This window comes from Ambystoma mexicanum, chromosome 1p (assembly GCF_040938575.1).
Source record: "Ambystoma mexicanum isolate Mex_15411 chromosome 1p, UKY_AmexF1_1, whole genome shotgun sequence".
Taxonomy (NCBI): Eukaryota; Metazoa; Chordata; class Amphibia; order Caudata; family Ambystomatidae; genus Ambystoma; species Ambystoma mexicanum.
Window position 1 is genome coordinate 838663684 of NC_090921.1, and position 22549 is coordinate 838686232.

Here is a 22549-nt window from a genome sequence, read left to right on the forward strand (position 1 = left end):
TCTCACTCTCTATTCTCCCATCTGGGCCTACTCACTCTGCTGGGCACACTCTTGATGCTCTGATCTCTTCTGACCTTCCCCTCTCCGTCCCTCTCTCCACTCCTCTCTCCTGGAGTGATCACTTTCTCCTATCCTCCCACCTCACCCTGCCTACCCCACAGGTAAAGCCACCCTCATCACTGCCACCCACCTTCTCGGTCATCCGACCCATGAAGCGTGTGTCAGTTGAGGCTTTCGCTGCTACCTTCTCGCCCCCCCCTGCCCCTTCGGCTGACTCCCACCCTGACACAGCCCTCTCCATGCTCCACTCTGCTATATCTGTTACTCTTGATATCCTTGCCCCCGTCATGAGAATCCGCCTGAAGCCCAAAGCCAAATGTAACTCCTGGTATGACTCGGATCTCGCCACCCTAAAACGCAAGTGCAGGGTTGCAGAGAGGAAATGGCGTGCTTCATGTTCATCCTCTGACAAACTGGCCTGCCGCCTGCTCCAAAGGCAGTACCGGCTCTCCGTTCTCACCAAGAAGAGAGCCCTTATTCAAGCCCGCATCTCTGCGGCATCAAACAACTCCGCCGAACTCTTTAAAATCTGCAAGGAGCTGGCCAACCCTGTTGCAGTCTCTACCTCTCCTGTCCCCTCCCAGGCCCTCTGCACTGCACTGGCCTCTCACTTCATCTCTAAAACTCAGGACATCCTGTCCTCGCTCTCCTCCTTTCACCTCCCTCCCTCCCTACCCGGCCCTTCCTCTGGCCCTTCTGCGGTCACCCCTCCTCCCTCTTTCTCTGCCTTTCCACCTTTCTCTGCTGACGAGGTTTCCAGACAAGTCTGATCTATGAAAGTCTCGTCTAAACAGGTTCACCCCTGTTCCTCCAAAACTATCAAGGACCACATCGACTCCCTGGCTCCTGCCCTGGCTGACTTTTGCAACCACTCCTTCGCCTCTGGAGTCTTCCCTTCCCCCCTCAAGCACTCCCTTGTGCACCCTCTTCTCAAGAAACCCTCTTCCGACCCCTCCTGCCCGGCTAACTATCGCCCTATCTCCATCACTCCCTTCCTGGGCAAGCTCCTGGAGAAACTGGCCATCTCCCAGCTTAACCTCCATGCTGAATCTGTTGGTAGTCTTCATGACCATCAATCTGGCTTCAGAGCTGCCAGAAGCACGGACACTGCTCTCCTGAACATCCGTGAAGACCTGCTCTTGAACCTTGATTCCAACACCCCGTGTGTTCTCATTCTGCTCGATCTCTCCTCTGCCTTTGACACTGTCAACCATGCCATCCTGCTCAACCGTCTCTGGGAAAACCTGGGTATCACTGGTCAGGCTCTGGCATGGTTGACCTCTTTCCTTTCAAATCGACCCTCCCAGGTCCAACTGGGGTCCTTCCTCTCCGACATCTTTTTCTCCACCTGTGGTGTCCCCCAAGGATCTAATCTCTCTCCCTGGCTGTTCAACCAGTATCTGGCACTCCTTGCCCACCGCATCGCCGCTCTCTGCCCTAATTTCCAGTGCTATGCGGACGATACCCAGCTCATTTTCAGGCTACCCTCAGCCTCCCCCTCTCCTTCCCTCATCTCTGACTGTCTGTCTACTATCCAAGAATGGTGTGCCGCCAATGACCTCTGCCTTAATGCCAGTAAGACTGAGATTCTACTCATCGGTACTCCCACTCCCTCCTTCCCTGTAGCTCTCTGGCCTGCCTCCCTTGGCCCCCTCCCTGCTCCTACCTGCAAGGCAAAAAACCTTGGGGTCATCTTCGACTCCACACTCTCCTTCTCTCCTCATATTTCTGACGTCGCCAAGAGGTCACACTACCAGCTGCACCTCCTCAGAGGTATTCTTCCCTTCCTCTCCTTCCCCCAGAAGCTCACTGTCTCCCGAGCCCTGGTTCTCTCGAAGCTGGACTACTGTAACAGCCTCTATCTTAATCTGCCTGCCTCCACTCTCCGCCCTCTGCAACTCATCCAGAACAGAACTGCGAGACTTGTCCTTGGCCTCAAGCCCGGGGACCGTATCTCTCCAGGACTGAAATCTCTACACTGGCTCCCAGTGGCTGCGAGGATAAAGTTCAAAACCCTCTGCATTGTCCACAAGGCCTTCTGGGGCCTGGGTCCTAAATACCTTCAACTCTCTCTTCCCAAATATCTTCCTTCCCGAGCCCTTCGCTCATCCGCCTCCAACTCCCTCAGGGTTAGCCGCTTCTCGAAGCAACGAGCTGGGGGTAGATCTCTCTCCGCGGCAGGGGCCTCCCTCTGGAACAGCCTTCCTGCCTCCCTGAAACTTGAGGAGAACCATCTCCGGTTCCGGAAGCACCTCAAAACCTTCCTCTTTGCTTCTGCTTTCCCTCTCCCTCTCCCCTGCTGAACTGCTAATTAATTTTCACTGAAACTGCACTGATCCTGCAACTGGACCACTCTAAACGGCCTCGGTCCTGGGCCCTGCCACTCTCCACTTGCACTGATGCCCTGGAACCCCTTTGCACTGCGGGACTGTCTCTGTATCCCTACAGCCCCCCCTCCCCCAGCACTTGTTCTGCACTTACCTCACACTTGCCACCAGCTGGCCCTATTTATTTATTTATTACGTACGCCACTTACCTTGTACTGCACTTTTCCCCCTCCCCTTCCCCTTGCACTTTTTCCCCCTCCCCTACCCCTGCACTTGCGCGATCTGAATGACACCTGGCCTAGTAGGATCGTTGTCTGTCTCCCCTTGTCCCCCCCTCCCTGCCTCGTCGCGCCTTGAAACACTTGTGTATAGGCGCGTTACAAATACCATATCATATCATATCATATCCTATGCCATATCCCCCTATCTGTACTCTAATGCAATAGTTTCGGCTTAGAGGTGGTGCAAGCGCCACCTGATACCCCAAATAAAAAGGAACTTAATGATTTGACAGAGGAGAAAAACGAGCATAAAGGAGATACAAACTGAAAAAGAAGAAATAGAGAGGAAAAGAACAAAAAAATGGAAGAAGAAAAATAGAAAAAGCAGGATAGTAAAATAGAAAGAAAGAACAAACGAAATATAGAATGAACGAACACACAAAAGAAAGTTGGAAAGTAGGGAAGGCCAAGAAAATGCAAAGCCTGGCAGGGACGTTGCCACTGGTCTGTGTCCACAGTGGATGCATGTCTGCAGTTTATGTACCATGTACCCATGACACAAAGTCAACAGTTTTGTATTTAGTAATTTTGTGCAAGCACGAGACGGGCATTTTCTAGGCACTGCCGATTTGATACTACCTGCCCATGATATGGAAACAATTGGCAAATGGGCATATGAGCATATGAATGCAGTGCCTGGCCAATATGAAAGCGCCAAAGCTGTTGGCTTGGAAAATGTTTGCTTTTAACAGGAATTCAGTACAATGAACAAATACAAGGACATTCATATTGCTTGTAATTGGTTATTTATAACGCGGGATCGAACCTGTGCACGTTGCCCCTAAGCTATCCTCCCGAGACACAAATCAAGCGGGTGAAAGCATGCTTGGCTAAGACATCTAATATCATAGCAGGAGCAGATTTACAGCTGCAATTAAGCCAATACCCTCCAGACGAGTGCTTAGAAAGACCAACGGCACTCCCATAAAAGCCCATACTTTGATATTACTGCATGATTGGGCTAGATCAAAGCGATCCGAGGAGGGTGTGTTTTGGGTGCGGTAGCTGGGCTTCAGGTGGGAATGGCTTTAGGATTAGCATGGCCATGAGCAGTCAATGGGTGGGCAAAAAACCAAACAACAGCTACAGGCTGCGTTTCTCCTCACAGACCCTCTCTAAGGGTAAAGTTTACAGCAATATTGAGGTGGCGTTATTGGGAGGTTTCCTAACAAGCAATGGGGTACATCCAACTAAAAAGGATTCTGCAACGACTCATGAAACCCACATTTCTATATAATTTTACAAATTGAATAATGACTATATGCTATTGCGATCGTTCAGCATTGCAATTGTAATTGGTTATTTATAACGCGCTTAGTACCAAGAGGTTTCGGGGCGCGAACCCGGGGATCGAACCTGTGTTGCTGGTCCGCATTGTCTTACTTCCAAGACGAGCGCGTTGCCCCTGAGCTATCCTCCCGAGACCTTTGTAGGCTTTATCTCTGCCACAGTTATTCATGCTTGAACCGGTGTGAAGGTGGTTTGAAGTTCCTGGAACTGTCACAATTTGTCAGTTTTTCATGGGAATTCAAGGGTTCAAAGAGTGCTACAGAGTAGGACAGACTGGTGTGATACGGCCGACCTTGTTTTTATTCAGTTTCCAACTCGGGTACCTGCTCAAGCAAGAAACAACAAAAAAGGCTTTCTACCTAGTCCGAACAGGCCCTCTTGCACTGGAAAAACAATAAAACATGCTTCTATTTCCAGCACAAGCACCCTCTCATGGTAGAATGTGTAGCCTGAGTGGGTTGCTATTTGTTTTCCTTTTTCCAGTGCATGCCCGTGCTAAAAACTGAACATGGTCAGTTTCTGTTTCTTGGTCGGAAATGTTTCTATTTCAAGCAAGTGTACCAACCAGCGCTACAATTCTAGTTTTATTTTTCATTTTCTGAGCAGCAATCAACACTGGCATCACATTGCAGGGCATAAAAGTAAGGATGGAGAAGGGAAGGGTGACATTATCGGATACTTTGCTCCCTCACAACAAGCGCCCCGCACAATTTTCCCGGCCTACCATACTTTTCAATGCGTGAACTGTGAATATTGACAGGTCCTTGTGTGGCGGCTCTAACCCATCTAGCCATAATCACGTCATTTCATGCTCCTACACAGTCTTCTTAATGGGACACTTCAAACCCCACCCACCAGACATTGTAGTAGCATTTAATTCACTTTTCTATGAGTCGAGACCCCCGTGAGTCAAGAGATGCTTCAGCCTGCTGTAAGCACTATATAAAGAGTTTATAATATTCAATATGGCGCAACACTGTAGTCTAGTTAAACTAAACATGAGTGAATCATTCTCTATAATGCACATTTATTAGAAATCACTGCTAGGTGACTCCAGTTTTGGCAACTAAAGGAAATAAGACAGTGATGTAAGTGATTTGCCTAAGATCACATACTTTGGTCAAGCGAGTCGGCTGGAATGCCAACCGCCGTTTCTTAATACCACAGTTTGCAACATAAGCAGTAATCTATACCTCATCTGATACCATCCCATCTTTAGTTGCGTAACATAATATGCTGCATAATTATCTTTAACATTCTGATTTCTGTTAAAAAAAAATGAAATTAAAAGCATTAAAACCACACGGTAAATCAACCTAACAATAGACAAGAATTCTTAGGACAAACAAGGTACCCACAGCAAGTATAATTTACCCTGAAAGGGCAAAATAACATGAAAGAGAGTGCATTAAAAAATAAAATGAAAGAAAACAACATGCGGGTGCTGAAATTGATGAGCTCCACTAATTTAAGGCAACTTTTCTAGAAGTTGACAAACTTGGTGAAAATAACCATTCTGCTAAATATGCTTTAGTGATTAATTGATGTGGGATGTTGAGGTGTGTGCATAGAAGGATATACCTTAACAGGCAGTACAAGGATGGTAACATAACTCGTGGGTTGACTGCTGTCACAGAGATTTTTGTGATCTTTGCCTCCAGTTTGAATCAAGTGTTGAATAAATACAACGTTATTGTGTTGGAAAACGCTGCGGTTTTAAAACCGCAGCGTTTTCCAACACAACCGCGTTGTGTCTGCCTGAATCTGCTTTACCATTTGGGGCTCTCGGGCTCCCCACGTGGAGCCCGAGAGCCCCAAATGGGAAAGCACATTTAGGCAGACAACGCAGCATTTAGCATTTCCCATTTGGGGCTCTCGGGCTCCCCACGGGGAGCCCGAGAGCCCCAAATGGGAAATCAGCTGCAGGTAGAAACACTACGCGGATTGTAAACATAACCGCGTGTGTTTCTGCCTGCTGTGGCTTTCACTTTGGGTCTCTGATGCACCGGAGACCCAAAGTGATAGCCACAGCAGGCAGAAACACACGCGGTTGTGTTGGAAAACGCTGCGGTTTTAAAACCGCAGCGTTTTCCAACACAATAACGTTGTATTTATGTTTGCGGTCGCTTCAAAAGCGACCGCAAACATAAATACAATGTTTTTAAAGCTGCGGTTTTATTCCTAAGTTTTCCGGGCTCCTCCAGCCCAGAAAACTTAGAACAAAAACCGCAGCTAGTGCTTATTTTTTGTAAAAAAAATAAATAGCACTTACCGAGATTCAGCTGCAGCTTTCCTGCTCTGGTCTCCGGTCCGCATCCTCCGAGTCCCAGCACTAATGAAGGGAAAGCCACCCAGCGGTAGACTTTGTTTACTACAGCTGGCTGGCTTTTCCGTCATTAGTGCCGCAAAAGCAAAAGCCAGCACAGGAGGGCCTCCATTTCACAAAATGGCTGCGCCCCTGTGCTTGCTTTTTCGAATTTTGAGCTTGAATAGCTCAAAATTTAACATAGGAAGTTTTAAAACGGAGGATGCTAGTATATTTTTTTTATGTGGCCTATCTATTTTTTAAATACATTTTTTTACTGGACCATCCCTTTAATGGTCCATAAAGCTAATGTGTTGATAAATAACTGCTCCCTTTTGCACCTAAATGCACAACTAAAAGGAGCCGGTTTGCAGAGTGATATGCGAGTGGGTGCCTGGGCTAGCAGACCATTTAACACCTTAAATGGGAAAAACTGAATATTTACAGAGGGGACTACATTCCATCAAGGCTTTCGAATCGTGGTGTGTTTTAGATCTCCGCGCCCTCCCTCTTGTATGGAATATGTATGCTTTCATGGACTTTCGAATCGTGGTGTGTTTTAGATCTCTGCGCCCTCCATCTTGTGTTGATCTGTGCCTTATTCACCTTCTGTACCCTCCTCTATCTAGCTAACCTATCCGTCACTTCCCCTCCCTCCTTCCTCCCTCCCCACCTCTTTTTATGTCACAGCACGTGCATTGTCTGAAGCTCTGTCAGGCCTAGTAGGACAGTTTTATTTTCCATGTCTCTCCTCTCCTCTCCTCTCCTCTCCTCTCCTCTCCTCTCCTCTCCTCTCCTCTCCTCTCATCTCTTTTTATGTCACTGCACTTGCACTATCTGGAACGTCAGGCTGAGAATGATAGTTTGTGTTTGTTCATTTGGAATGATTCAATGGCTTGTAAGTATGGCCATTGTATCTCTATGTTCCCTTCCCGCGAAGAAGTGTTTTGAAACATTGTTCTGTGTATGGGCGCTTTACAAATGACGAATAAAATAAAAATACATTATAACTAAGTGGTCCTGTGTAAACTCCATACAGCTGTGGATTTTCAGTGAACAGCACTTTGCATTCTGGGACTTGTAGTTTTGCGTTTCCAATAAAGATGGACCCACATATCTATTACTACAAAGTGCTACTGGCTAAAAAGCAAACGACGGCCACTTGCCAGCTATTTGCCTACCGAGATTAGACTGCATGGAAAGGAGGCAGTCAGGAAGTGCCATCCACATCCAGCGTGAGGCAGTTATGATTTCTGTAAGCTTCCATATCATCAAAATAAAATCAATTGCTTTTATCATTGTTTGAAACAGGCGTTCATCCAGCTTGCTGTGGCACCGTTTGTGAATAAAGTGTGCAGTTCGTGTATGTTAAAAAGGCAGAAAGCTAGGTAAAGTTTTGCTTTACTTCCTGGTCTGTAAATTGATTAAGTGCAGTGTCGTGTGGCAGGAATCTTGGTTTAAAATGCAGATGGCCCATCATACAGTGACAATTAACACTTCCCAGGAAGGTTTTGAAATTAACATGAAAAAGGGTGACTGAAGATGGCCCTGTTCTCACAGGCATTTTACCATGAATTGACCCCTCCCCCCTCCCCCACTGGGCAGCACTTGACAAACAAAAAAAATCACAGCAAGAAACTTCAAGCTGGGCTTACTGCGGATGAGCCACTCATCAGCCCTCACACAGCCAATCAGAGCCTCCCAAAGCCAACTAGGTATCAGCAAACCAACTGCGCTCTGCAAGCTATACACTTGCCCAACTCCCTCCTATGGTCTGGATTGTATTTTATTTAGATAAGAGGGTGGCCAGGTAAACCAGTGCAGTTTCAGTAACAGCCAGGAAGTCAGCAGGGCAGAGGAGGAGAAAAAGCTGAAGCAAAGTGAAAGGTTTTAGGGTGCTTCCGGAACCAGAGATGATTCTCCTCAAGTTTCAGGGAGGCGGGAAGGCTGTTCCAGATGGAGGCCCCTCCCGAAGAGACAGATCTACCACCAACTCATTGCTTGGAGAAGCGACTGACCCTGAGGGTTTGGAGGTGGATGAGCGAAGAGCTCGAGAAGGAAGGTATTTAGGAAGAGAGAGTTGAAGGTATTGAGGGTGCAGCCCCCAGAAGGCTTTATGGACAATGCAGAGGGTTTTGAACTTAATCCTCGCAGCTACAGGGAGCCAGTGCAATGATTTCAGCAGGGTCGGATTGGCCCCTCGGCCTTTCGGCCCATGGCTGGGCTGAAATCGTCCCTGGGGTCTGGGGTCTGGGGGCCGGTTTCTGGCCATGCCTGGGCTGGTTTTGAAAAAAAGAAATAGAAAAAAAAAATTGTTTTCATTTTATTTTTTCTTTCAAAAAGCCTTTCATCCTTCTTAGGTCGATAAAGGAGTACCAGCACAGGTTGCGTCATATTGTATGCATATTTGTTTCATAAAAAAGAGCTTAAGCATAAGTGCTATACAATAACATATAATTTGGCCTTGGACGTCTGCTTGGATTCACAGTAATTTAGTGTACTTAGGAACAATGCTATTTGATGACGCTTCCTGTTTTGTCAAGGGGTGAAAGGTTGTGTTTCATCGCTTACCGGATTTGTCACTTTGGGGTGGGGTCAAATGACATCACTTCCGGTGATGTCATCAGAGGTCAAGGGTTGTGAGGTGAGGAGTGGGCCACTTTTTTGAGGCGAGGGGAGGGCCACTTATTCTTGGGTGACCGGGCACATTTCTTGTCCCAGTCCGATCCTGGATTTCAGTCCTGGAGAGATACGATCCCTGAGCTTGAGGCCAAGGACAATTCTCGCAGTCCTGTTCTGGATGAGTTGCAGAGGGCGGAGAGTAGAGTCAGGCAGATTTAGAAAGAGGCTGTTGCAATAGTCCAGCCTAGAGAGAACCAAAGCTCTGGAGACAGTGAGCTTCTCTGGGGGAAGGAGAGGAAAGGAAGAATACCTCTGAGGAGGTGCAGCTGGTAGTGTGACTTCTTAGAGCCATCAGAGATGTGAGGAGAGAAGGAGAGTGTGGAGTCGAAGATAACATTGAGGTTTTTAGCCTGACAGGTGGGAGCAGGAGGAGGTCCAAGAGAGGCCGGCCAGAGAGTGACAGGAAAGGAGGGAACGGGTTTGCCGATGAGGAGAATCTCAGTCTTACTGGCATTAAGGCAAAGATCATTGGCGGCACACCACTCCTGGGTGCTGGATGGCGGACAGACATTCAGAGATGAGAAAGGAAGAAGAGGTGGCTGAGGGTATCCTTGAAATGAGCTGAGTGTCATCAGCATAGCACTGGAAGTTGGGGCAGAGCGTGGCAATGCGGTGGGCAAGAAGTGCCAGGTATTGGTTGAACAGACAGGGAGAGAGGTTAAACCCCTGGGGAACACCACTGGTAGAGCTAGAGATAGAGGAGAGGAAAGACCCAAGTTGAACCTGGGAGGGTCGATCAGAGAGGAAAGAAGTCAGCCACGCCAGGGCCTGACCGGTGATCCCCAGGTTATCATGGAGACTGTTGAGCAGGATGGCATGGTTGACTGTGTCAAAGGCAGAAGGGTGATCAAGTAAGATGAGGACACAGGGGGTGTTGGAATCAAGGTTACAGAGTGGGTCTTCACAGATGTTCAGGAGAGCAGTTTCCCTGCTTCTGGCAGCTCTGAAACCAGACTGATGATCATGGAGACAACCAACAGATGGGTGCACAAGGGAGTGCTTCAGGGGGGAAGGGAAGACTCCAGTGGCGAAGGAATGGTTGCAGAAGTCGCCAGGGCAGGAGTCAGGGAGTCAGTGTGGTCCTTGATGGTTTTGGAGGAACAGGGATGAACCGGTTTTGACGAGACTTTCATAGATCGGACTTACCTAGAAACATTGTCTGGGGAGAACAGGGGAATGGCAGAGAAGGAGAGAACAGAGGTGGCTGAAGAAAGGCCAGAGGAAGAGCAGGGAGTAGAGGGAGGAAGGAGAGAGGAGGAGAGAGAGGACAAGATGTCCTGCGTTTTAGAGATGAAATGAGAAGCCAGTTCTATGCAGAGGGCCTGGGAAGGGACAGGAGAAGTAGAGACTGCGGCAGGATTGGCCAGTTCCTTGCAGATTGTAAAGAGTTTCAGCCGAGTTGTTAGATGCCGCAGAGACGCGGGCTTGGATGTGAGCTCTCTTCTTGGTGCGGACAGAGATCCGGTATTGCCTTTGCAGCAGGCGTCAGGCCAGTTTGTCAGAGGATGTACATGAAGCACGCCATTTCCTCTCAGCCACCCTGCACTTGCGTTTAAGGGTGATGAGGTCTGAGTCATACCAGGAGTTGCACTTGGCTTTGGGCTTCAGGCGGATCCTCATGACAGGGGCAAGAACATCAAGAGTATCAGATATAGCAGAGTGGAGCATTGAAAGGACTGTGTCAGGGTGTGAGTCAGCCAAATGGGGAGGAGGGGGTGAGAAAGTGGCGGCAAAAGCCTCAACTGACACGCGCTTCATGGGTCGGATGACCGAGAAGGTGGGTGGCAGTGATGGAGTTGGCTTGGCCTGAGGGGTAGAGAGGGTGAGCTGGGAGGAAAGGAGAAAGTGATCACTCCAGGAGAGAGGAGTGGTGAGAGGGATAGAAAGAGGAAGGTCTGAGGAGATCTGAACATCCAGAGTGTGCCTTGCAGAGTGAGTCGGGCCAGAGGGGAGAATAGAGAGTGAGAGAGATTTGCAAAGGTCGCGAAAGAGTCCGGAGGAAGGATAGGAAGCATCCAGGTGGCTGTTGAAGTCTCCAAGAGGGAGAAGTTGAGTAGTCTAGAATAGGAGGGAAGAGGAGACGTCTGCCCACTCAGAGAGGAGATCTGACCAGGTGGCCGGTAGATAGTAGCCACAGTAAGGGAATGGCTAGGAGAGAGTGAGAGCGCCTGCAGACGAGGCATTCGAAAGAGGAGTAGGGCTGCATAGGAAGGACAGAGGCAGGAATCCACTTGGGGAAGATCAGGGCTACACCCCTCCAGAACGGTTGGACCTGGGCACAGTGAGGATCTTGTAGCCATCAGCGAGGAGAGTGTCCAAGCTCGTGACATCGAAGTCAAGTTGCTCCAGAAGGCGGCAGATGTCGGAGGAGTGTTTGACAGCTGAGCGAGAGTTAAGAGTGGCAATATGGAGAAGGTTGTCGTCCTTGAAAGACTTCTGGGAAGGGGTACAAATCAGAGGTACATCCTGCGGAGGTGTAGAAGAAGCCTGTGGGGGGCAGAAAGGGAAGGAGCAGAGGGCAAGGTAGCCAAGGAGGAGGCAGCAGGGGGAGGCGAGGAAGCTGTTGTGGGGGGAGAGGGGACAGCGGGAGAAGAAAGGAAATTGATGAGGCGCAGGAAGCGTCTATCGAAGAGGAGAAGGTTGGCCTGAGGGCCTTGTACCAAGACAGTACCATTCACATAAACATTAATGATGAAGGGGGGCCAGGAGTGCCAGGATGGCCTCCAAACGGGTGCCTTTATTAATGGGAGAAGACGAGAAAGGAGAGAGCACAGAGACCATATGTAGGGTCCATAGGTCTGGTGAGGGAATGACAGAGGATGTTGGTGAAAGTTTGCCTAGATGAAGGCACTGGCATAGGTGTCAGCGATAGGGAGGCCTGGGTTGGAGACCAGGATGTCCTTTTAAACTTCTTCCTACCAGAATTAGTGAGGAGAGCAGGATAGTTGATCCAGAAGCAGTTAGAGAAAATAGGAGAGACAGAGCACCATAGAGTAGGTAGGGAGAGGAGAGAAGAGGAAGGGAGAGGGAAGGGGAGAACACTAGGGAAGGACACAGGGCAGGGTGCAAGCAGACGTGACAGAGAGATGAGACAAGTTGAACAACTGAACAAGGCGACAGACATTCCGATTTAAAGGACTATCACAATGCAATTTTAAAAACAGGAGAAAAAACACACCTAAGTTTGAGATTCCTGAATAGAGGGCAAAAGGCCTAGGTTTCACAACACAATTTTGAATACTTTCACAATGCAATTTAAAAAAAGGAGATAAACACACCTAAGTTAGAGAGTCTGCTAGATGGACAGGGGTAATCGGGGTAGCGTGCGGATCAACCCTGGTAGGGGCTGGTAACTGGCTTCACCTGCAGACACAACCAGGAGCCGCCTCTATGGGAGTCGCCCTTTGCCTAGGGGCCCTTAGCCGCAGGGGCTGCCGGGCAGAGGGCTGCCCAGGGAGGGACAGTAAAGAGCAGCAAGGCCGCCAATAAGGGGAGGGGGCGGGCAAGGATGCGGGAGGGAAGGCAATGAGGAACTGGAAGCAGGGGATGGATGGAGAGGGAGAACAACGGTGCTTGTGGCGCAGTAATAAAGCAAAACGTTCGCCCAGAGGCATCTTGGCGCTCCCTGTGGGACAGTGAAGGAAAAAAGTCTTAAAGCGGAGCGTTTTAAGAGTTTTGCGAAATGTGCGGTGAACTGGGGTAGCTCTAAGCGAGAGAGGGAGAAAGTTCCAGGAAATTGTAGCAGTCACTGAAGAGGAGCGGCTGCTAATACGGCTGTACCTTACTGGAGGGACAGTCAGCAGTCAGGCATTAGCTGACCGCAGAGCTCGCCTTAGGATGTAAGGCAAGACTGTATCCCTAAGATATTCTGCCCCCTGGCCATAGAAGGGCTGGTCGACCAAGAAGCAAAGTGCCTTGAACTGGATACACTTAGTCACCGGTAGGCAATGACGTTTGCGGAGGACAGGGGAAATATGGCAGCCGCATGAGGTCAAAATCTCCAGTCGAGCTGCAGAGTTCTGAAGAACTTGCAAGTGGTGAAGAACATATGCAGACTGGCCTAGATACAGGGCATTACAATATTCCAACGGCGATGTAACCAATGCTGAAATCACAGATGCAAGAAGGTGAGCCGGAATGAAAGGAGTTACCCGTTGCAGCAGCCTAAGCTGGAAATGGCCCTGTTGACAGACAGAGCTCACCTGCGGCTCCATGGACAAGGTTGATGTGAGTGTAGCCCCCAGGTCCTTGACTGTGGAGAATGGTTGAAGAAAGGGGCCCAAGAAGGCCGGGCAGAAAGCAGGTGTCCAGAGAGAAGCAGCTGCATGATGGCCCACCACTACGACCTCAGTCTTATCACCGTTCAGTTTAAGCCAATTATCAAGCATACAATCCCCCACGGCCTCCAGACAGGCACGAAATCTGTCAGCTGGCTCTGGGCTGGAAAGATCCAGATGGACCATGATTTGCGTGTCATCAGCATATGAATAGCAGAGGAAGCCGTGAGAGACTATCAACCTGGTCAGAGGCTGAACGTAGCTATTAAATATGACAGGGGAAATGGCGGACCCTTGAGGAACACCACAAATGAGAGCCATAGCCGTAGAAAAGAAAAAAGGAGGAAGAGAAAGGATTTGATGATGATCAGCAAGAAAAGAGGAGAACCGAGCCAAAAACGGTACCTGAGTGGCCAGCCCCGGCCAGCCGACCCAGCAGGACAGCGTGATCGATGGTATCAAGGCGGCTGATAAATCCAACAAAATCAGAGCATGGACGCCGCCCTGGTCACGAGTCTGGGCCAGGTCGTCCATGGCCGAGACTAGGACACTCTCAGTCCCGCGGCCTGGATGGAGACCAGACTTTGAAGGGTGAAAAAAAGATGATTCCTCAAGAAAGGTGCTAAGTAAAAGACAGACCAGAGATTCCAGTAGTTTCATCAGGAAAGCAAGGAGAGAAATAGGCCACACATTGGAAGGGACCAGTGTATCCAGCGAGGGCTTCTTTAGAAGCGGGATAACTGTAGCCAGCTTCAGAGGAGCCGGGATCACTCCGGTCGAAAGAGACCTGTTGACTGCTTCTGACAGCAAATGTACAAGATGGGGAAGGGTGTCCTTAATAAGATGGAGTAGGATAGGATCAAGAGGGGAGGATGACCCAAGACTAATAACTGCTGTGGTAACCTCTGAAGCAGAAAAGGTTGGGCACTCAGACCAAGATGCAGTAGAAAAAGGTTCAGATGACATTAGATCAGCAAGGGGAGGTGAGTGAGAGGCCGTAATGTGATCCCGAATATAGCCAATTTTGTCCATAAAGAATAAGGACAGGGAATTACAGAGGGCCTGAGAGATGGGAACCAAAACCAGTTTGGCAATAGAAAGATTACGAACCACATTGAACAGTTCTCTCGGATGATTCACAGAAGTTGAAATTAGGGACGCGAAATAAACGCGTTTGGCGTCGATGATAGCAAGGTGATACTTGGAGGCAACCTGGGAATAAGCAAGCTTGTCCCTAGGTGCATAGGACCGCCTCCACTTACGCTCTGTTACTTCTATGTCAGAGGTTTGTCTTTTTTCGGTGAAGGGTGAAGCTCCACCGAAAGGACAGAATGGATAATCAACCTCTTTGGACAATTAGAAACTAGGGGTGTACTGAATAGTTAAATTACATTTCGGCCGAATACTGAATAGTTGATCTAAATATTCGGCTGTAGCCGAATAGAGAACCAAATAGTTTATTTCCATAATGTGCCTCCAGCAGCATATGGGATACATTACTCACCGTAATCGTATTTCTGATGCTTGTATCTGCTTAGATTCACATGCTGTGCATAGGCCGACATCTAGTGGAAGCTGCGGAGTATTACAGTTTGTTTTTCGAAAGTCGAAAATGGGCGTCGACACAGGCGTGCCAGTAATACTATCCCTAGTGTGACGTCCACTGTACCCAAGATCCCTCACGCGAGTAGGATCCTCAGATTGTATTTTTTTTTCCCTGACATGAGGAAGCATGAGGAGTAGCGTGAGTACAGATAATCCAAGCAGATAGACAGAAAGGTAAGACTACCAGTAATCATGCGCCTTCTCTCGGAGGGGAGGAAGGGTGGGTCGCATGTGAATCTAAGCAGATACAAGCATCAGAAATACGATTACGGTGAGTAATGTATCCCTTCTGAGGCTTGTGGAATCTGCTTAGATCACATGCTGTGCATAGATTAGCGAGCAGTACCAGAAGAAGGAGGTGGGATGTGAGAAGGGTCATGAGCAAACAGGTGTCTTAGAACCGCTTGTCCCACTTGTGTATCTGTCTTGGAATGAGTGTCAATGCAGTAATGCTGAGTAAAAGTGTGAATAGAGCTCCAAGTAGCCGCTTTGCAAATGGTGTCGAGGGGAACATTTGCAATGAAAGCCAGAGTGGCACCAATGCCTCTAGTAGAGTGGGCCCTTGGCGTAAAAGGCAGAGTCTTTTCAGAAAGAGAGTAACACAGCTGTATACAGTTGATAATCCACTTCGAGATAGCGCCTTTAGAGACGCGATCCCCCTCTCTGCCTGTAGCTACGGAGACAAACAGTTGATCTGTTTTCCTTAGCGGTCTGGTTTTATTTACATAGTATAGGACCGCCCTACGCACATCTAGAGTGTGTAGTTTCACCTCAGCCGAGCTTTGTGGGTTTTGGAAGAAAGCCGGAAGCTCGATGGACTGGTTTACATGGAACTTGGATATGAATTTAGGTGAGAACCTAGGGTGTGTGCGTAAAACCAGTTTGTCCTTGTGGATAGTAAAGAAAGGATCTTGCACTGACAGAGCCTGAATTTCACTGACCCTTCTTATGGAGGTAATGGCTACTAAGAAGGCCGTTTTATAAGTCAGGTGTTTGAGACTACTTTTATGCATGGGTTCGAATGGGGGTCCCATGAGCTTAGCTAGCACCACGTTGAGGTCCCATCCTGGCGGTGGGTTCGAAATAGGAGGGTGAAGTCTCTTTACTCCTTCCATGAAGGCTTTAACCACTGGCACTTTCCACCACGAGACCTTGTTATGGGATGTGGTGTAAGCCGAGAGGGCTGCCAGGTGTACTTTCAGTGAGTTAAAAACCAACCCTGCATCCAGCAGGTGGAGCATGTATGTCACAACGTTGGAAGGAGTGCAATCAACCGGGTTGATTTGTTTATTCTGGCACCAGATAACGAATCTTTTCCACTTATCAAAGTAACAGTGCCTTGTATTTGGTTTCCTGGACTCCTTTAGAATGTCCATACACCTCTGTGGTAATTTGAGATGTCCAAACTCTATGACTTCAGGAGCCATGCTGCTAGGTTCATAGAGTTGGGTTCCTGATGCACTGTTTGACCCTGTTGCTGGGACAGTAGGTTGTACCAGGCTGGGAGTCTGATGGGCTCGCACACCGCCATCCTGCGTAGGTGTGGAAACCATGGTTGTCTCGCCCACATGGGAGCAACTAGGATGAGCGTCATCGATTCCTTGTTCATCTTGTACACCACCTTCCTGATGAGAGGAGTTGGTGGAAAAGCGTACGCAAACATCCCTGACCAGTTCATCCACAGGGCATTCCCTTGGGAGTCCGGCTGGGGGAACCTGGATGCAAATCCTGGGCATTGTTTGTTTTCGCTTGTGGCGAATAGGTCTATAGTGGGGAAACCCCACTGAGAGAAGAGATCTTCTACCACGTCTCTGTGAAGGACCCATTCGTGTTCTTCTGGGAGGGAGTCTCTGCTTAGAGCATCCGCTAGGGAATTGAGCTCCCCTGGAACATGTTGCGATGACAGGAAGATGTTCCGTCTGAGTGCCCATATCCAGATTTTCTGGGCAAGCTTGGACAGATTTGGCGAACGAGTCCCCCCTTGCTTGTTCAGATAGAACATGGCTGTCGTGCTGTCCGTCCTGATCTGCACCGACAAGTTCAGTAGATGGGGCTCGAACACCTTTAGCGCTCGGAATACTGCCAGAAGCTCTAGCAGATTGATGTGGTTCTTGGCTACTGAGTGAGACCAGAGACCCTGAGCTGTGTGGTGGAGATGGTGAGCTCCCCACCCAGTCAGGCATGCATCTGTAGTCACCACGGCTTGTACTTCGGGATCGTAAAAGGGTTTCCCCTTTGCGAGATTCTCTCTTGTCCACCAGTGTAGGCTCTGTACGAGTGTTGGCGAAACGACCACTAGATCGTCCCAATGACCACTTGCCTGAGACCACTGTTTCGCCAACCATTCCTGCATGGGACGCATGCGCAGACGCGCGTGGGGGCCCAGGTAAATGCATGACGCCATCATGCCCAGTAACCGCATAGCTTTGCGTACTGTTATCTGTTGACCCGACTGATAATGCGGAATTTGCAGAAGTATATTCCGAATTCTCTCCTCCGAAGGGAAGGTCAATCCTTTCTGAGTATCTAGGATAGCTCCTAGAAACTGTTTTGAGGTGCTTGGCACCAGGCTTGACTTTTTCTCGTTGATAGAGAAGCCTAATTCGTGGAGGAGGTCGATAGTCCTCTGAATGTTTGACCTGCAAATTCCTGGGGTTTCCCCCGTTATGAGCCAGTCGTCCAGATAAGGGTACACCGGGATTGCCTCCCTGCGTAGGTGTGCAGCCGCCACCGCCAGTACCTTGGTGAATACCCTTGGTGCTGAAGCTATCCCGAAGGGCAGTACCTTGAATTGGTAGTGGCGACTGTCCACCTTGAAGCGCAAGTACTTTCTGTGCGCTGGGAGCATGGAAATATGAAAATAAGCATCTTTCATATCCAAGGTTGCCATGTAATCCCCCTTTTTTAGGAGGGGGATTACCTCTTGTAGCGTGGTCATACGGAATTTTTGGGGCTTGACATACTTGTTGGCAGGCCGTAAGTCCAATACTGGGCGCATTGTCAAATCTTTCTTTGGCACAAGGAAGTAAGTTGAATAGATACCCTTGTTTACCTGGAGTCCTGGGACGAGTTCTATCGCGTCCTTTTCTAGCAGAATGGCGATCTCCTCGAGAAGGATCCTTTGATGCTCTAGGGAGTGCACTCTTTGTCGTGGAGGATGGTTCCGGGGACGCTGCAGTAGTTCTATACAATATCCTGCAGATACTGTTGACAGCACCCATCTGTCTGAGGTGATCCCTTCCCAAGCTTGGGTGAAGGTGGAAATGCGTCCCCCCACTGGGGTTGCGTGACAAGGGACCCTGAACTGAGCGTCACTGTTTTGGTGGAGGCGTGCCACCTCCCTTGTTGGGGCTGCCTCTGCCTCTTCCACGACCTCTCTTGTTACCCCTGCCGTAACTCTGGGTAGACTGCTGGTTGTTATTCCATTGTGTACCCTGTCCCTGGGCATAGTTGCCTCTTTGTGAATTTTGGCCGCGTGGGCGACGAAAATTACTATTCCCCCTCTGGTTAGGGGGTTTGTTGGTAAGCTGGCCAAGGGATTTGAGAGTCTCATATTCATCCTTGGCATTTTTAAGTGCGTCTTCGACCGCTTTCCCAAACAATAGGTCGGGTTCCACTGGCTTGTCTATTAAAGAAGCCTGGGTTTCTGTCTTGAATCCCGACTGCCGTAACCACGCATGTCTTTTGATAACAGTACCTTCTGCTATCAATCTTCCTGCGTTGTCAGCGGCGTCGAAAGTTGCTTTTAAAATGCAACCAGACACGGCTCTCCCTTCTGCCGAGATCCGAGCCAGCTGGCCCTTTAACGGTTCTGGAGCAGAGGCAATGAGCGCCGCGACTTCTTCCCATTGATGGCAGTTGTAACTAGCCAACAGGGTGGTGGAATTCGCAATCCTTGCTTGGTAGGCGGACGTTGAGGCTACCTTCCTGCCAAACCCGTGAAGTTTTTTGCTCTCCTTGTCGGGAGGAGCTTCTGATGAAGATAAGGGCGTGCCAGCCCTTTTTCTAGTGTTGGTAACCACTAGGGAATCTGGTTTAAGATGTCCCCTTATATACAGAGGGTCAGACTGGGCTGCCCGGAAAATCTTTTCAATTCTGGGGTTGACAGCTCTGGTGAGGTTTGGATTCACCAGGGAAGGATCTATTCTTCGTTGGATGGATTTGAGGATAGGGATGGTCTGAGCGACCGGTCTTCTCTCTCCTACAAACTCCTCTGCGAAGTCCCTTTCCTCGTGTACACCGTGGGTGTCGATGTGGAAGTGTTCCGCTGCTCGAGCGAGAACCTCGTTAAGGAGGGGCTGGTTATCAACTGGAGCGTCAGTAACTGGGGCTTCGCTTTGTACTGGGGAATCTACTCTGTAAATTTCCTGCTCATCCTCTCCCTCCTCCAGGTCCTCATCCTCCGCATAGTAATCCGTCCCGGTTTGTTCTTCCATAATGTCAAACTCCTGGTCCTCTTCAGGGAAAACTTGTCCCTGGTAACTGGGGAGTGGAGTAGAATATGGAGTGGAGTAAGGCTGAACCTCGAAGGGTTCAGGTCTTTCGAACCGGGGCTTTTTACTTAGCGGGATGGGATCGGAGGAGCCTGAGGGTGTGGCCCCTTGAGGGTTATATGAAAGAAAGTGTTCTGGGTTCTTATCATAAAAATCAGCTAAGGAAGACATCCTAGACATAACCCTGTCTATGTCTTCACTGGACCATTCCCTGGAACAGGGTATTACTTTAGCAGGTGATTTATGGGACTTTTCAAGGGTAGACTTGTGTTTGCTTGTCTGCCTAGGGTGAGAGGATGGCTTTACAGGGGTGGAAGGCTGTGCTTTCCGCTGTTTCTCCCCCTCCCCGTGCGTGGAAAAATGTTTTCCCTGTCCCTTGGAGGCCCCAGAGACTTTCGACGCCTGGCGCCGAGGGTCTGGAGAAGTATCTGTGTGCTTCGGGCGTGGGGCCTCACTGGTGTTAACCGCGGTTTCGGTATCTTGGAGCGCGGCCTGGGGGTGGAAGTCGTCTTCGTCTCCCGACGATCGGACTTCCGTTAATGTGTGTAGCGAGGCACTCTTGGCAAGAGTGGATGATTGCCTTGCGTCGTGAGGCGATCTCGATCGAGAGCGCCCAGAGGACACCGAGTCGGACCGTTCTTTTTGTGCCTCTTTCCGGGAAGTCGACGTCGTCGAGGTCCGGTTGGTCTTAGTGTGTTTAGTGTGTGTTAGGTGTGTAGCGCTTGCGTCGCCGGGGGTCTTCCCCATAGCCGCCCTGCCGGACGACCTTCCGAGGTCGGGGACCTGCGCTCGTCGGCTGTCTTTCGACGCCGTAATGCCCTCGCCGTCCGAAAGTACGGCGTCGCTGCCATCGCTGAAGGCGCCCTCCGCTGCCATGGCCTCCTGCCTGGCGTGGTGGGCCCAACGCTTTGTCGAACGGTCCTTAAGTGTCTTAGGTTTAAACCTACTACACGCTCTGCAGTTCGCTTCGGGGTGATCCCTCGGCAAGCAGAGATTGCACGTGGCGTGCCTGTCGACCCAAGGGTATTTGCGATTGCACTTGGGGCAGAATTGAAAAGGGGTACCCTCCATACGCACCTTAAGGCAGCGGGCTGCTAAGTGTAGGAATATATAAATGTACTATATATCAAGAGTGAAGAGTATGTACCACCCCCCACTCTCCCTACTTGTAAGGGCCGAGGCCAGCGGCCTACTAGGCCCGGGCCGAGGCCAGCGGCCTTCCGAGGCCCAGATCCGTCGTGCAGCAGTCGACGGTCGATGACTTCTCCAGCCGTCGTCGAGGTTGAGGGTCGACGTTGGGGTGGGGAAGGGAATGAATAAGAATTATAATTAAAATAACAACAGCAAAAGTATGGCTAAGGCCAGGGAACTCCGCAAGATGCTTCCGACCAGTATGGCGGAAAAAAACAATCTGAGGATCCTACACGCGTGAGGGATCTTGGGTACAGTGGACGTCACACTAGGGATAGTATTACTGGCACGCCTGTGTCGACGCCCATTTTCGACTTTCGAAAAACAAACTGTAATACTCTGCAGCTTCCACTAGATGTCGGCCTATGCACAGCATGTGATCTAAGCAGATTCCACAAGCCTCAGAAATATATATATATATACTGCTATAAGCACATTGCCTCCGGCAGTATGTTAAACTTTAATATACTTCTGCAGGCATGTTCTAGAAATGGGCAGGATTTTCCTATGGATACATGAACATTTTACATACTGCTTGAGGCACGTTGTGGAAATACATTCTGCGCACCGGGGAAGGTGGTGTTATAGAAACGCCAGCAAAACAAAAAAGGTGATGGCTGGAAGGTTTAGAATTAATCCTAACCTCTGGCATTGTTCTGGGCAACCCTCCAGACCATCGTTCTTCACCTGCCAAGCCATTACAAAAGGAGAAAGACCATATGTAAATCAGGTTTGGTCCCACCCCGAAAATGGGCAGTTGAGCCCGAATTGTTTGGTCACATCCCTTCTGCATGAGACGACAAGAATCCCCAGACATGTTTCAGTCTCATTGGGCCGCTAGGCCCAGCAGGCACGGGACCCACGTCTGGACATACCCGTCCAAATCAGGGTGACAATGAAAAACAAAGAGGTTATGGGATGTGACCGAGCAGTGTGGGCTGGATTACCCCTTTTCGGGTGGGGCCAAGCCTGATTTGCATATGGTCTTTCCCCTTTCTATAATGGCTTGGCAGGTGAAGGAAGATGGTCTGGAGGTTTGGCCAGAGCAATTGACTGAGATTTAACATTAATTCTAAACCTTCCAGTCATCATCTATTTGTTTTGCGTTATGTAAACACCACCTTCACTGGTGTGCAGAGTGTATTTTGCGCACAGAGAGTCACCAAGTATTTCCTTTGGAGATGCTCCGTGAGGAAAACACTTTTGGCAAAATACTTCTGGCGGAAGGCTGCAGCAGCCAATAAGCAAGTAACGTATTGGCTGCTGCAGCCTCCCCCCGCCCCCAGCATTCTTTTGCTTATGAAGCGTCCCCAATTGAAATCCTTGGAGACGCTCTGTGAGTAAAATACATTCTGCACACCAGTAAGGGTGGTGCCCTCACTGGTGTGCAGAATGTACTTTACTCACAGAGTCTCCAAGGACTTCCTGTGTAGACTTTCTGTGAGGAAAATACTGTCTGCAAAATACTGCTGGGGGAAGGCTGCAGGCTGCTGCAGCCATCTCCTGGCAGTTCCACTCTCTGTGATTAGCGATCTTCTATCAAATAGAGAGAAGGTAACTAATCATAGAAAGTGGACTTCGGCTTCGAGTGAGTGTTCCAGGAATTATTTGGCCAAAGCCAAATAGCTGGATTCTAGATGGAGTTCGGACAAATACTCTCTCGATGCCAAAGTTCAGTACATCCCCATTAGAAACCATTTTCAATGTGTTCCTCTGGCACTGCTGGGAATATAGCACACCTGCACAACATACTGTTTCTCTGTGCAGAAAATGTACAGACTAAAAAAAGTCAATGCAAACTTATTTTGGAATACAGATTGTTACAAGGGTAACGCCACAAGTCATTGCAAAAAGGCCACACAATGGAACACTAATGGGATCCACTCCTGAGTGTGTTGGAGGATCTAACCGTCTGCGGGATTGTGAGGCGTGTTTCTCAGGTGCAGGAGGGTGACAGCAGTAATGAGTGCACCGTTAGTGATGCGCAGCAGGCCACAGTACATCAGAAGGATGGACCCCTGAGGCCCGGGTGGAGGTT

General features: G+C 49.4%; 1 protein-coding gene across 3 annotated transcripts in view; it reads right to left on the reverse strand.

The window, feature by feature from the left end:
- ARHGEF2 (Rho/Rac guanine nucleotide exchange factor 2) overlaps window positions 1-22549 on the reverse strand; it is a 1257231-nt gene that overhangs the window by 575361 nt on the left and 659321 nt on the right. The window lies entirely within an intron of this gene.